This window comes from Sinocyclocheilus anshuiensis, unplaced genomic scaffold (assembly GCF_001515605.1).
Source record: "Sinocyclocheilus anshuiensis isolate Anshui unplaced genomic scaffold, SAMN03320099.WGS_v1.1 scaffold267, whole genome shotgun sequence".
NCBI lineage: Eukaryota > Metazoa > Chordata > Actinopteri > Cypriniformes > Cyprinidae > Sinocyclocheilus > Sinocyclocheilus anshuiensis.
In genome coordinates this window covers 51,778-65,426 of record NW_015552637.1, presented here as the reverse complement: position 1 = coordinate 65,426, position 13,649 = coordinate 51,778, and the positions used below count along the sequence as shown (strand labels likewise).

Below are 13,649 nucleotides of genomic sequence, written 5' to 3'. Positions count from 1 at the left end.
ATGTACTGGCAAACTGCTTCTTCCCTGGCATAATCTCTCCAACCAGTTAAAACATTGCAAACTGTACAACTTATTATAAAATTGTCCTGAGGTTTGGGTGATGTGAATTATGATTTGTGGTCAGACTTAAAGTTTTAATTAAGAGCAAGCCTAAGTTTGGAAGTGAAGTGGTTCATTAATCACCCAACTAGGCAATCCATAAAAGGCCATAGCTCATCACTTTAATCTGAAATGTTCTTTATTCAGAGCGCAAACAAGAAGCCTTTAAGTAAATGAGAGTTAGGGAGGCATTATTCCTTGTCACTAGACATGGGTTAGTATTCAGTGCTTGTTATCCAACATCAAACTTACATTTTCATCTTGTGTGGTAGCTACGCTACGCTACACTACACTAAACAGTCTTTGCTGCTTAATATTCATTTGGCAAGGATACATTCAATTGACCAAAAGTGATTATAAAGACAAATGTTACACATTTATAATAATAATAATAATAATAATAATAGTGTAAAATAAAAGAATCCTTAAAAAATGTGTAAGTTACCACAAACATATTAGGCAGCAAAAACTGTTTTCAATCGTTAATAATAACAATCATTAACACCGAAGACTGTATTAATGTCAGCTGAAAATTCAGCTTTGCCATCACAGGAATTAATTACATTTTAAACTATAATCAAATAGAAAAGTTATTTTAAATTGTAATAATATTGTTTGTACTGTATGTCTGATCAAATGCATAGAGCCTTTCTGAGCATAAGCGAATTCTTTCATAAACAATAAATAAACAAACAAACATATAGGTGTGAGTGTGTGTTTCTTAATAATTTGACAGATTGTTCTAAGCATAAATTAAAGATAATGCTTTTAAAAAAATGTCAATGAGATATGAAACAAATTTATTTTTATATTTACTTTGTAATGTTCCAACTGATATTCAGTATAATAGCACTCTTGCTTGTGTGATATTCCTTAAATCTGTGACTTGTCCCCATCAGCAGTTGCAGTCCATCTGTGCAATAGAATGTGAACGATTCTGTAAGCAACTGACCAAAACGAATGAATCAGCTTTTACGTAACTTGGTAAGAGACCAGCCAGTCGCTCTACTTGAAAACGTTGCTAAGCACTTCCCACTGTCTGCACAATTACCTCACAATTACTCTCTCTCTCTCTCTCTCTCTCTCTCTCTCTCTCTCTCTCTCTCTCTCTCTCTCTATCTAGCTATCTATCACAATTACTCATTTCACTCACTGTGCCTAAGGCTTCCCGGTCACGTCACCAGGGTCTGAACTGTAAGTTTGATCTCAAATGACCTGTCTCTGCCCGTCTTGGTCTGCAGCAATTACCTCACAATTTCTCTCTCTCTCTCTCTCTCTCTCTCTCTCTCTCTCTCTCTCTCTCTCTCTCTCTCTATCTAGCTATCTATCACAATTACTCATTTCACTCACTGTGCCTAAGGCTTCCCGGTCACGTCACCAGGGTCTGAACTGTAAGTTTGATCTCAAATGACCTGTCTCTGCCCGTCTTGGTCTGCAGCGCTGATCTGAGGCCAGTGCTGACACACGAAGGACACAGAACAGTCCAATAAAATAAGAGTGAAGGGCACTGCAGCCTTTTGATCTGCTTCTTTACCTGCTTTAACCTCCCCACCCATGTGGAGTGGCTTCTCATCCACGCACACACATAAATAAAACATAATAACAGAACAATGGAAAATCTATGAGGATTGTGACAAGAAGAGGTTAAGAAAATAAAGCCAATAAAAGGGGAAAATGAGGTATACAGTATTTACTATAAGTGGGATGCAACAAAACAATTGCAGATAGATATTCTATAGAAAAGGTCTGCATACTTGAATGCAAAAAAATAAAAATAAAATAATGCATTACTTAAATAGTGCTTTAATGCATTACACAATTAATTTGAAAAAAATATTTTATGCTCACCAAGGCTGTATTTATTGATAAAAAAATAAAATAAAATAACAGTACTTTAATGCATTACACAATTCATTTGAAAAAATATTTTATGCTCACCAAGGCTGCATTTATTGATAACAAATACAGTAAAACAGTAATATTGCGAAATATTATTACAATTTAAAATATCTATTTTACATTTTAATATATTTTTAAATTTAATTTATTCCAGTGATGGAAAAGCTGAATTTTTAGCAGCCATTACTCAAGTCATCAGTGATCTTTCAGAAAACAAGTAAGTAACATTTAATATTATTATAATGATGATGATGATTATTATTATTATGTTGTTGTGCTACTTAATATTTTTGTGGAAACCATAAAGCATTTTAGGATTCATTGAGGAGTAGAAAGGTGCTTTTTATAATGTAAACGTTTTTTTTTTTAATTATTATTATTTTATTTAATATATCACTGCTGAATAATAAAATAAAATAAAATAATCAATTCTTCCTGACCCCAAATCTTTTAAATGGTAGTGTATATGCAAACAAATAAGTTCTTACATGCCTAAACATTAAATGGGAATTTTAGTCTGCTTTTGGACTGTTTGGTCTGTTTGTATTATACGCATAAAAATATGTCTTTCAAATTGTTATAGCAGATCAGATTTGGATGAACTATACCTTTAAGTTGGTGTATTTTTAAGGTGACATTTGTGAGATATACAATACATGCATTTCACCATGACAAACTTTTCTATTCAGTCCAATTCCCTGTACAATACACACTATTTTAATGTCACATAAATGTTTGTGTTCTCATAATTGTTATTGCCACACTGTGATTTGCAATATTGTTTCAAAAACAGCCAGATACGTGTGACTAAACATCTCATCTGAATTCCTGTAATATCAAGAACAGCAACAAAATAAATGTCAAATGATAATTCTAACAAAAAGGAGAGGAGGAGGTTTTTAATGTGTGTGTGTGTGTGTGTGTGTGTGTGAGAATCTGGAAAAAAAAAAAACATTTGGGAGAGGCAGAGAGAGAAACATCTGAATTCCTGTAATATCAAGAACAGCAACAAAATAAATGTCAAATGATAATTCTAACAAAAAGGAGAGGAGGAGGTTTTTAATGTGTGTGTGTGTGTGTGTGTGTGTGTGTGTGTGTGTGAGAATCTGGAAAAAAAAATAACATTTGGGAGAGGCAGAGAGAGAAATGACAGATAAGCATTATGTGAACATCTGAAAAAAGGTCTCAGAAACGTCCATCAGTTGTGAAGTCATTGTCGCCACTGTGTGGGAACCTTGGCTGAGCCGATGAGAGAGAGTGGGCAGTAAGTGAGAGGAATGGTAAAGGGAGTAAAAGGATGAAAGGATGGGGAACTGAGAAAGAAGGAACACCTGCTTTGAAGTGACAGAGATCAGAGGGCAACCTCCATCCAGTCTCTCTGGCCAAGAAGCTCACTCTGCTGGCTACATCCACATCAAAGGCTGCTTCACAGCCACCGCGAGGAGGATCTCCCCCAGCCACCGAGCTCACAAGTCTCGCTCTTCCTGCGTGCCAACTGTGCCACTATAGCCATTATACCAGAGTGGAAATGACATGAGAGGGGAGCTAAAGAGCCTCCAACACAACTCGCAGGCTTATGAGACAGAGTTGAAGTGATGAGGAATCTCCTCAACATAAGCACATAAACTGGCAAACCAGAGCTATAGCTCAAGACGAGGGTGCAATAGGGCCAAGGCTCCCGAAGTAAAAGGGCCCGTCTGTCGCTATGCACTGCAAATCTGTCCTAAGTCATAAGGTCATCGCATGCAATGAGCAAAAGACTGAATTTTAGGTAATTTGATCTAAAATTGAATACATTAAATGTTGCATATGTACTGTATGTACTTAAGTAATCTTTAAATATAAAGAAAAATGAACGTTTGATCATTTTCTCAACAATGGATCCTCTGCAGTAAATGGGTGCCATCAAAATGAGACACCAAACAGCTGATAAAAACATCACAATAATCCACAAGTAAACCACATGACTCCAGTTCATCAATTAATGTCAGCAAAAAGCTGCATAATTATTAAGAAAACAAACCCATCATTAAGGCATTTTAACTTTAAACAATCGCTTCTGGCCAAAATACGAGTCCATAATCCATAATTGAGTTCCACCAGAAAAAAGGTTTTTCCCCTGTTGTCCTCTCACTACAAAATCCACCAACTTATTTGTTTAGAACTGTTTTAGACTTGTCTTCCCTTGTAAATGGTGCTTGATCTGTGCATATTTCTCTCCTTATTCAGGCAAGATGAATTTTTCACTCGAGAATGTAATATTGTGGATAGAGGACTTGGAATTTACTGTAGCTGGAAACAAAGGTTTGAAGTAAAAAAAAAAAAAAACGTCTTGATACAAACATGCAGTTTCTCACTTCACAAGATGTTAAGTGATGAACTGGAGTGGTGTGGATTACTTGTGGATTATTGTGATGTTCTGATCAGCTGTTTGGACTCTCCTTCTGACGGCACCCATTCACTGCAGTGGATCCATTAGTAAACAAATGCAATATAGCAAGTGTAATGTAATGCTAATTTTCTCCAAATCTGTTCCAATGAAGGGAAAAAAAAAAAAAAACCTTCTCTTGGATGGCCAAGACAAAATTTTCAGCAAATATTAATTTGCTTTAAAACGCTAGTTCACCCCAAAATGGAAATTCGGTTATCTTTTATCATATTGTTCCATCTGTCTGTCTGTCTGTCTGTCTTATTTATCTAAAAATTTGTTCAAACTAATTTTGGATCAGGGAGTGAAGGAGTAAATGTTTAGTTTCCAAAAAGCATCCCAAGATGCACCTCATGTATTTTTTTGAGAGAAGAGTCAAGTGGCTACTCGCATATATTGTAACTACTAAAAGTTACAATATACATGAGTAGTAGAAAAGGGACATGGAATAAACGGAATGAAGATGGGGAAGGATACCAGCAAATGTTGCATGCCAATCTCAATCGCTTTATCTCCATAAGCATGACAGTTCGATCAGAACCTATGCGCAACTGCAAGTCCACAGCTCTCACATGAATTTAAGCAAGAAACAGACGAAAAAAACTGTTGGGAATGTCAAAAGCTTCATATGACAAGGTTTAACTCCAGACCAGGATAAAAAGGGCTTTCTGCTCTATTCTTACCAATCCAAGACTTCTAAGATTTAGTAGTTAGACGCTGTTCGGGGCAGATCAATATGGACAGATGGGCCCCTGCACTCCAAAAGCATCCGTCTGACCCCATTTCCAGTCCACATCCAGAAGCCTTTTCCCGATAGCTCATATCAATCAAAGCCAAGCACTCTTCACAGCCAAAGTATTGATTGTCAGAGAGTGAATTAAATGGTACCTCCGCACCTCCACAGATGCAGAGCGAGTGCTCTGTATGAGCTGAAGGCAGAGAGCTGTTTGAAACTTCACAGTCCAGCTGCCCGCATACAAGGTAAAAACATTTTTGGACACACCAGAATGGAGTCTACTCAGTAAGTGCATAAGCTTTTACACCTCCAACAGTGAATAGACAAGCTATCTGAGAGCCATTCGAACATCTTCCTGTCAACCTGCCCACTTGCCCTGTTGAAAAAGATTTTTTCCCCCATTCCTAAAAGCACAAACAGAGCATGAGTCACACTAGTTGTTGTAGATGGGGCAAGTAAAAGACTGTCAAATCAGAAACAGAAAACAAGATGCTTATTTTTGTTTAAATAATAATTAATGGGATTATTTAATAGTGAAAATGGAAAAAACAATACTATATGAATATTATAAAAAAATATATTTAAAAAGTATTATTTATTCTTGTGACGGCAAAGCTGAATTTTCAGCCGCCATTACTCTAGTTATTAATATGCTGAAAATATTTTCTGCTTAATATTTTGCAGAAATTATGATGTACCATTCAAAGGTTTGGGTTAAATACGATTACGTAAATAAATAAATAAATAAATTTTAATGCTTACTTGCTTTTATTCAGCAAGGACACAATAAGTTAACCAAAAGTGATAGTAAAGACTTATTTATATTTCAAATAAATGCTGTTCTTTTGAAATGTATTTTCATCAAAGAATTCAAAAAAAAAAAAGTATCATGGTTTCCACTAAAAAATATAAAGCACCAAAATCATTTTCAACATTGATAGCAATAAGAACCATTATTATTATTTGAGCACCAAAAAATAATTGATAATAATTGAGCACCAAATCAATATTCTACAGGATCATGTGACATTATTAAAATGATATCTACAGGATCACGTGACACTGCAGACTGGAGTGATTATGCTGAAAATTCAGCATTGTACTATTATTTGGCAATATTGCTGTTTTTCCATTATTTTTTTATCAATTAAATGCAGCCTTAATGAGCATAAGAGATTTTATTCAAAACATTATAAAATATTAATTATTCCAAACTTTTTTCTCTTTGCAATGTACATATACTGTATTCTGATTTGTGTTTTTCCTCTAATAATATATTGCATGGTGCATGTTACATTCACATCTAAAAATGTGACAACTTCAGTGTGCATCATTCTAAAGAGAATGACAACTGTATCAAATTATTTTCTATAGTCTTTCCCTGCGGTCCCCATGGATTCGACGACTCTGCATTGATCTTTCGACTATTATGACACTTTTAAGTCCTCAGTATTTTTAATGGTGGCGTCTAGCACATTAAGTTGACCAATCAGCTTTAAGTAATCTCAGCTCTTCCTGGAGACGCCAGCTGAAGCCGGGAGGGGGCCGTCTCATTGTGACGCCTCGAGAAGCATATCCAAAAAAAAAAAAAAAAAAAAAAAAAAAAAGACAAGTGTGATTTCTGTCAACCTCCGTTTCAGAGAGATGTCCTCTCTATCTCTCTGTTTCCTTCTATAAGCTACTAACATTTAGGTTTGGGACTCTGCAAACTTATAATACCTCCGCCGCACATCTGTTTCTCACATGGGAGCTTCAGCGCCTGTCTCTCACCCGGAGAGTTTGTCGGTAATCCCCACGAGTAAAGTTCAGAGCGAGCTGACAGCACTAAAAAATAGATAAATAAGGATTTTCATTTTTTACCCTGTAATGGAAAATTGCACATAACATTTCTCACTCAGCATTTATCCTTAATAGCGACTGCAAATCCATATCCCCTAATTTCACAAAATCACTTCATTGCAGAGAAAGGAGCATTTTTTGCAGGTAGGAAACAGTTTGTTAAAGCTTTTCTTATACTCTTTTCTTTCTCCTTTTTCCACTCATGACAGAGCAATCGATATAAAACATTTTATATTCACTTTAAATAACAGCTTCTATCAAATTGCTTTTTTTTTTCTTTCTAGAAAATCACTGTCATATTTCACTCAGCTCTGGCTGATTTTAAATAAACCCACAGAGGCGACAAAAGGTGGAAAGTACAGCAAAAATGAGCCAACGGAGTATCAGCAAACCTCATCACAAGTGAACTCAGAAACTTCTATCAGTCAGTGGAGAAAGTGAGTAATGTCTTGCATTAAGTTTCTTGTTTATACTTGGCCGGAAGCAGTGAAATAACCCTATTAAATCAAGTAGTCGCCCTGCCATTAATCTCAATGCAGCTGACTAGTTCCTCAAAGCTAATGGGGTTTAGAATTTGCATCAGGCAAGTTTACCCACTAAGCTTTGCCTAAGAGGATTTTAGTCCATACAGAAGGCTTATTGTCACACTTGTTCATGGACGTGGATTAAATATGCTAGGACTAGCACACTGTGCTAACTCCAAACTGCCTTTCGTTTCTGACGGCTGCTTCTGGCTAGCAAGTAGAAAATGACCTTCACTAATGTGCTGGTAGTTTTGGGGCGGTTAAAGATCAGGGGACGGTCGCAACGAAGCCCTTAAGCTGAGAAAACCCTATTATTATCACTAAAGATTTTCTTAACCTAAGGAGTTTGTTGCAACTGGCTGCAGGCTAATCGAGTTGCTGAGTTTTCTATTGCCATTCTGCCCTTGAGAAAAGCATTTAACCCCAAGCTGTTCGGATGGAAACTATTCCTTCAGTAAGTGTACTATAGATTGCTTTAGATAAAAAAAAAAAAAAAAAGGTGCAATTCTAATCAAAACAACATTGACTACTCATCCTCTGTAGAGAAAAAAAAAACATAGTAAATACAACAAAGATTATTGGAGCTAATTCACAAGAAAATACATAAAAATACATTTCATGTTTAATTCAGTATGTTACTTGCCATTGCCTTGTAATTATTAACGAAATTTACTCACAATTTCTGAGTGAAAATTGTTTCAAAGTTATTTATTTATTTTAAATATAAGTAACAAAACCTGCAATAATAATAATAATCAGATAATGTAAATCAGCATTGTGATTTCAAATTATTAATTTAAATACAATAATAGCATAATTTACTGGCATGAATGTAGTAAAAGTAGTGTAGTCTGTTATAACACATCTTTCATGTATATTAAACTAATATTAAATGAATTAATGAACTGCGCTTATGATATGATGACAGAACAACATGCATTAAATCAGATGTTCAGTGCTAGGAGGTCTGATGTTTAGCACTCTAGGCACCCTTAAATATTCTCACTCTCCCTGTGCCTCTGTCGGATTCCTTTCTTTTCATCTTTGCAGTGTCTCATCATGGTGAATACCAGCTCAGTGTTGTCAACTTAGCTTTTTCATTTGAATAAGCCTCTTTCTGCAGGAACCTGTCTGCTCTGTTTCACTGAGGCTAAATCAGCTTTAGCAGCTAAATATAAAAATGTTTCCTGAGCAATAATTCTTTAATATTTATCAGCGAAAAAAAAGGTGCTTGAAATTCAACTTCAGCCCTGCTAGCAGTTTAGAGAGAGAACGACAAGACGCACATAAGCTTCGATGCCTCAGTTGATCCTAAAAACCCAAACTGGAGTTGGATGTGTGTGCATGACTTGTGCTGGAACACTTTACTAATAACATTTAAACGAAAAATGCAGGCTCTCCTGAAGACATGACGAGTAAAGAGACGAATAAGAATAACGAAAATGGATTCAAGGAGGAAAAACAGATAACATTATCAACAAGTAGCTGAGAGCAACATGTTCAATGTTGAGATAAAAACACTGAACATTAGGGCTGAATTAGCTACACACTGATAGCTCTTTTCCACTGAAATGGTGCTTGTAATTGGCGGAGGGATCTGCTAAACTTTCTCAGGACCAGAAAGGTATGTTAACTAAAAACTAAAACTAATAAAACATTTTTTTGTTAATTGAAATAAAGTTGAAATGAAATCAAATAAAATGTAAATATTAGATTAGAAATTTAAATTAAATGAAAATTAGAAATGTTGTCTTGGCAACCAAATGAAATAAATTAAACTGCACTAAAACTAAAATTAAAAATAAATTAATCCCAAAGAAAAAATTGGTAAATAGAATTAAATAAATAAATAATAATCATATCAAAATTACTTTAAATAATAAAAATACATTTAAGATGAAAACTGAAAATATAAAAATAAAATCTAATTCAAAATATTTTTATTGTGATGTTTTTATCAGCTGTTTGGACTCTTATTCCGACGGCACCCATTCACTGCATTAGGATCCATTGGTGAGCAAGTGATGTAATGCTAAATTTCTCTGGATCTGTTCCAATGGGAAAAAAAAAATGTAGAAACTCCTCTACATTTTTGGTGGCCTGAGGGCAAGTAATTTTCAGCTAATTTTTTATTTTTGGTAAACTTTTACTTTAAGAGCAAAGTTTTTTTGACAGACAGACAGACAGACAGATAGACAGACAGATAGACAGATAGATAGATAGATAGATAGATAGATAGATAGATAGATAGATAGATAGATAGATAGATGATAGATAGAAATGTCAAAAGCACACAAAAATCCTAAAACTAAAATAAAAACTGACAATATAAAAATAAATATTTGAATATTAATAAATACTATAATAGCATAGGATTGATGAGTCAGTAAAACAGTAATCAAAGTAATTTAAAAAGCTCTGTCAACATCAAATAATAAACAATGAGCTAAATTATCCTTAAACCATCTCAGAAAGCTCCACTGTCACCTCCCATAATACCTTCTTCCTTTGAACCAGTCAACATTTCCAAAGGCATCACGCTAAGCCAGGAGCAGCAGTGATGGAAGAGAGACATTAAAGGCTTCTAAGGATAAGCAGAGGTAAATTCTGCCCTCCTCCCCCTGCCCTTCCCAGCATGCCTGTGGTGGGTGGCTGGGTCTGTTATGTCCCTTCTTTCCGTGACGGTGTCTGGCTGCACAGTTTGACTGCAGCCCACACTGCTGCTTCAGTGGAGGGTATGGTGTCCGCACACACAGGTGCAGGCCGGCCCACTAATCTGCCGCTCAGTGGTCAGTCTCAGACATGATAAGGGTCAAACTGAGACTTGGCCCAGCCATGCAGTTCTATGCCGGGGAGATCCGGGGAAGTGTGCTGGCTTCGCGCCCTTCTGCCACGTTCAAAAAGAGGCAGCCCACATGAGTCTGGACACAGACTGTGGGTTTTATGTGGGCTGTGCATGTGCGTGAACATTCTAAAAATACAAACTGATACAGAAATGAATGAAAGAGCCTTGGTAATAGGACTGGGAGTCCTTATTATACTATGAAAAATGTTGTATCGTAAAAAGCCCTTGGAAAAATATACATTTTTTAGAACATTTGAATTCTTGGTTTACACTGTGCATATATTTATAGTGCTTATTTGTCAGGGTCTGCAGTTAATCTGCATCATAAACTAAACTGTTCTGTTTCTATGGCAGCAATGAAGTTCCAAGAAGTAATTTCCTCACAGATTTTAAATCCCTTCAGCGGATCTGGCTATACTTTTCCTAGAAGTTCAAAACATGAGGGCTGTAAACAAGTCAGTGAGGAACTGGTGAGATGCCCTGTTGTGTACAAATGGAGGTCTTTGAGGCCAAAGTATCCATTTATTATTCAATTCTGGTTCCTTTTTACGCACTACTGAGTGATTTTCAGGTGTGTCACAACAGATTTACAATCAAATTCAGATATGATTTTTTTTCTTTACACAATGGTACGGCCAAGATTTGTATTTTAAAAAAGAACACTGTCTCTAAGTGTAAAAAGACAAGTCACATTTGTATGGCAGAATGTATATTTACATGTTTTTTATTTTTTTTTAAACTTACACAATCGCAGTCACAAAAACCTGTGGATAAAAATGTAATGTGATCGAAAATAATCATAAAAAAAACATAAGCTGACAATACAGTGTGCATTGTTAACATAACTGTTTTTTTTTTTCATATAAATACAAAGAAGCCAATTTGAGGAAAGCTAATATCTTATTTTGATATTGCTCTGACATTTAATCTATGGCAATATACCAGCAATAAAACTGTAAGCAACACAATGGGATTGATCTGTTTTATTTCTAGTCTAGTCAGATTTTGCTATATTTTGCTCTGCCAAATGTGCCCATAAAGACAGAAAACCCTTTAAAAAACCTAGATGGAGACTCCAAGAGGAAAACAGCTTCAGAAATTGTAAAAAGTAATTTCAGGCTATGAGTTTTTTTAAGTAGTGGTTTGTCTTCCAAATTATCTAAGCTAACAGAATGTGTTAAAAATGTCGTACATTTCTGCCATATGTACATTAACTGACAGTCACCACTGATAAGCTACCACTAAATACTGTAGAAACTTAATTTGCTGTAAAGTTGCTTTGCAATGATTTGTATCGTGAAAAGCGCTGTACAAATAAACTTGACTTGACTTGACTTGGTTTATCAGTAAAATCAGGCCTATTTTATTACTTTGTGATGTGAGAAAATTGTGAGAAATTATACACAGTGAACACTTCAAGCATGAATTCTCTAGTTTAAGCATTTTTTTAAAAGTAAGTTGCTAAAATCTACACTATCATTCATAAGTTTGTGGTTGGAAAGATTTTTTTTAATGTTTTTGAAGTCTTTTTGAAGTAATTTATTTGATAAAAAATACAGTAAAAACGGTAATATTGTGAATTATTAGCATTTAAATTAACTGTCTTGTGTTGTCATATATATACATACATTTTAAATTTCAGCAGTCATTACTCCAGTCTTCAGTGTTACGTAATCTTTCAGAAATCATTCCGATTTGATGCTCAAGTAACATTTCTTATTATTATCAAAGCTAAAAAAATTGTACTGCTTAATATTTTTTGTGGAAATCAGGACATTTTTCTTTGATAAACAGAAATGGCAAAATAACATTATTTATTTGAAACATACATTTTATGTAACTATGTAAAAGTCTTTGTCACTTTTGATTGAATGCATTCTTGAAAAAAAAAACGAGTTATATATACATTAAAAATCAGTAAGATTTTTAATGTTTTTAAAGATGTTTCTTCTGCTTATTAAGCATGCATTTATTTAACCAGAAATACAGAAAAAAACAGTAATATTGTGAAATACTATTACAATTTTAATATACTGAAAAAAAAAATTGATTAATGTGATGCAAAGCTGAATTTTCATCATCCATTACTCCAGTCTTCAGTGTCGCATGATCCTTCAGAAATCATTCAGATTTATTAACAATATGCTGATTATTATCAATGTTGGAAACTTTTTTGAGGATTCTTTGATGAATAAATAGTTAAAAAGAACAGGAACAATAAAAAAAAAGAAAAACATTTAAAACATAATTCTATTCAGTCACCCACCAGCACAAGTAAAGTAACTGTTTACTAAATAAAATGAAAAAAATCACCTGTCAAAAAAAAATCACATTGTATTTAGACATTTGCTGATGTGAGATAAGAGGTGATGTACTCCAGGGATCCAGACACAACTGGCGTCTGAAACATTCCTTGTTAAACCTGCTAACAGACTGGCATTTAAATGCTTCTACTATATGATAATGCATAACGGTCACAACATTAAAATCAGTAATAGTCTGTTGTCATGCTGTTGACGGTTCATTTTAAGCAATTGGTGACTCAATGAGTTGGGGCCGCTCTCAAATTGCTCTCAATTTCACCAGCTCAGAGCAGAAGGATCAGCTGTAGTTAGCTCACGCCGCTGACATGCATATTGAAGGATCTCTTTCACCCAAATGAGTCTGTAAACAAGATGTGAGGGCAGCACTGGAAACACAACTCACAGGAATAAGTGTCAAGGAGCAGTTATTGTGTTATTTAGAGCACCATAAAGCACAGGGCTATTGATTTGAGAGGCAAAGTGGCTCCCCGGTTAGTTCTGTCATTGCTGAATCATTAAACTGATATATTATGCACTATGGTCTTCCCTCTGCCACCCTGTCTGTTTCCAACCACATCAGTCCAGCACATTTCCAATAATCCTTTGCACTTTTGCTTTTGTGAAGGATCTCACCGTTAACCACCCACGTTTGTCACATATAACTTTTTCTAAACATCTAAGGCCGTGTGTACACCTGGTTTAACATCCAGTTTTGGTGATCAGATCATAAGTTCAAAATGAATTTCTGCTTACACCTGACATAAACATTTATAATCCGATACATCTCCTGTGAACCTTTGATGAGCAGTTTCATAAACGTAGAGACTATTTTAAAGCCGTATCTTCAGGAATAGTCTGACAAACAAAAAGAAACTAGTTACTTTTGGGATTTAAATTAGACCAATCTATCTTTTTATGTAACTGACTTATGAAGTTATGACTGACTTACGAAGTTACTTATGAAGTTACGATGATC

General features: G+C 34.9%; 1 protein-coding gene across 3 annotated transcripts in view; it reads right to left on the bottom strand.

The window, feature by feature from the left end:
- The window catches only part of LOC107666864 (syntaxin-12-like), a 101,565-nt gene that overhangs the window by 53,647 nt on the left and 34,269 nt on the right, over window positions 1-13,649 (bottom strand). The window contains exon 4 of one of the 3 annotated variants that reach the window (XM_016458366.1): window positions 6,945-6,986. The exons of the other annotated variants lie outside the window; for them this stretch is intronic. The gene's annotated coding sequence lies outside the window, so the exon portion shown is untranslated. Of the gene's footprint in view, window positions 1-6,944; window positions 6,987-13,649 lie in introns of those variants that run through there. 3 annotated transcript variants of the gene reach the window in all.